Consider the following 2,999-nt stretch of genomic DNA (forward strand, 5'->3'; position numbering starts at 1 on the left):
TCCATCTCCTGTGCCGGGAGGAGCCCTGGGGTATCCCACACATCATGTGGTGGAGAAGGTTTGTACATTTGAAGCACCGTGCCCTGGGTGTGCTGGGTATAGTGATGTGTGCCCTGAGTGTGGGGAAACTGAGGCAGAAACAGCAGACAAGGTTTGTCTTGAGTTGTGCAAGAAGCCAAGGGTTAAATTCATCAACAACCTCCCTCAGCTCTCTCCAGTCCCCGGCTTCTCCTGCTCCTGCCCCCAAATGCTGGAGGAGTTGATCTGCACTGGGAGTTACCCTGGGGGAAGAAAAGCACAGAGCCTAGGGGCTTCCCATGCCTTCCATAACCCTTAGTGCCTGTGGGGGCTGCAGCAGAGACCTGCGGCTCTCTGTGCCAGGGCAGGCCCGGATTTCGGGGTCCCACTGCCACATCACAGCCCCAGAGGAGGCGTGCAGAGAACGTGCCTCTGCTGTGAGATGAAGTGCAGCGTTTCCCTTCGAGGCACAGAGCTCTTCCACATCCCTGCCTGCCCTGCTGCACCCGGGGATGGGAACGGGAGGGGGATGCACTCCTCCCGAATCCATCTCTTTTAGCATCGTTCCCACTGCTGAAGTTACTGTCTCAAGGTGGAGCCAGAAATAGCGCGGCTGGCGCTGCAGCGGGGCTGGCAGGCCTGCAGGCTTGGCAGGGGGACAGGCACCGACTGCAGCAGTGGGAACTTTCCAGGCAGCTCCTGCGGGAGCGGCCGGTGCATGGATGGAGCCATTTCCATGCAGACCCAGCCCCGGGACTGCGGATCAGCCCCACTCAGCCGTGGGGTTGGGGCTGACACGGGGTCCAGCACAGAGCAGGAGGGGACAGAGCTAACAGAGATATCTCCTGAAGGAGAGTGACTGGGATCGTGGACACAGGTCTGGGCTCTGCCACTGATTTGCTGCAGAACTCGGGAAAGTGGTTGCACCTTCTACCTGCCCCCATTACCCAGGACTGGCAGGTTTTCCCCAAAATCCATCTTCTGTCAGCCTCTAAGGAGCTCAGGTTTTTTGTGGCAGGCTCTGCAACTTGCTGGGGGCTGCTCCCCTACACTGACTCTCCACTGAGCTCTGCGCAGCAGCCGGCACAGACCAGGACCGCAGGGCTCACCGGGAGGCCCTACACAATGCCGACGAGCTGAGCTCATTCCTCCCAGCTGATAATTTGCTTAAAAATATTTCTGAGCTCAGGCCTCCCCAGGGAAAACACTCCCAAACTCCAGGCAAAAAGCTGCTGAGTCTGGAGGAACCACACACCCACCACTCTCTGGCCGAGACCTCCCCTCGATGACAAGGCCTGGCGTCAGAGGGAGCGAGGCCAAAGGCTGCCGTTTGATCTCCCCCTTCGCTGGGGGATGCTGAATTTCAGCCTGTCCAGGGCTTTTACCACTTCCCGGTAGCGGTTTCCTGCGATGATGTGAGCGCAGGAATTTTTGGGAGGTGAGTCAGAGGCTGCAATGAGAACTGCCTGGCTGGGGCTAGGCTGGGAGGCTCAATCCCGATCCAGGGGTGGGTGATCCCTGCTGCGATGCTTGTTGCCGGCGGGCAGCATTCCCAGAGTGGAATTACTTGTGGGGGACACAGCATCCCATCACAGACCCCATTTCTGGCCTGGAAGAAGAAAGGGATTTGCTGCCTCAGTTCTCACGGCTCCTCCTTCCTTGCCGGGCTGGGATCTGTACGCTCCGGCCACCCCACCCGGGCTCCAGGGAGAAACTTGGGTAAGAATAAAGAGCAAAACCTCGTCCAGCTCTGCAGGAAGCAGCCTGGAATGGCTGTCCCGCCCCAGCACCGGGTTGTTCCAAGAACAGAACTGCCCCAAAGCAGCACCGAAGCTTAGTTTTCCCTAGGGAGCAACGCAGGAGTGGTGAAGCGGAGAAACTGCCCTCCCTGGTCTCTGAAATTCAATACACAAAATGAGTTCCTGCTAAAGGAACCTCCCAGGTTTTGCCTGCTGGGTATTAAAGCTCCATGACCCTGTGCCCATTCTCTCTCCAGCATTACTCAAACCCTTCTACGTAGAGAATAAGTGAGTCCAGAGAGTGAGACTGAGCCGGGATAAGCCTTTGGAAAGGAGCTAAACCTGCTCAAAGCCGGCACTGTTCCCTGACCCGCCCTCCTAATCCTGCCTGGTTGATAATGGAATAATAAAGGACTGCACAGCCTTGCTCTCTGCTGCTCTGTGGGGGAGGTTCCTGCTGCCTCGGTTCATGCCAGGAGCTGGGATATTAATGACTCCCTAAGTAAACAGAATTGCTCCGTTCTTCTTCTTTGCGTGGCTGTAAAACCAAGCGTGACCTTCAGCCCGCAGAGAAATCAGAGTCGCTCCCCTTTCCAGGAGAAAGGCTGGTTGTGGCAGTGATAACACCATGATCTCTGCCTGCCACCTTTGCCAGGGCTGATCCCAACCCTGCAGCTTCAACAGCGATCCCAGTGGGACTCACAGGGCCACCCCTGCGAAGCTTTGGCCTCTCCCCGTGAGGATGAAGCCGCTGATTCACTGGGGGAGAATCTCAGGAGCACAGAACGGGGGGTTTTGGCACACCCAGCCCCTCCAAGGTGTGCACACCTTGTTTGCTGGGCTGGGGGCTGCCATGTAGTAGAACCTACAAACCTGTTGCATCTCAGTCTCAGCAGCTGGGAAGAGGGCAGGGAAGTGACAATGCCGATGAGATCCACTCCCTGTGGCTGGAATATTATATGTGATACATACATGTTATATATTATACGTATATATTGTTATATGCTTAATATTTTATATATGCTATGTATTTTACCTATAAAAGTGTAGATTATTTATGTAATAATATACGCGTTAACAGATTTAATTCATAGGTGTTATAGATGTTATGTATAAGCACACAGTGCATGGAAGGGTCAGCCAGATGGGCTGAGCTGACCGTTCCTGTTTAACTAAGCCATTGAGTGCTTAGTGCTTTAGAACCCGTGAGGATTCCAGAGCGGACAGCTCCGGCCGGGCACG

This window comes from Taeniopygia guttata, chromosome 18, assembly GCF_048771995.1.
Source record: "Taeniopygia guttata chromosome 18, bTaeGut7.mat, whole genome shotgun sequence".
NCBI lineage: Eukaryota > Metazoa > Chordata > Aves > Passeriformes > Estrildidae > Taeniopygia > Taeniopygia guttata.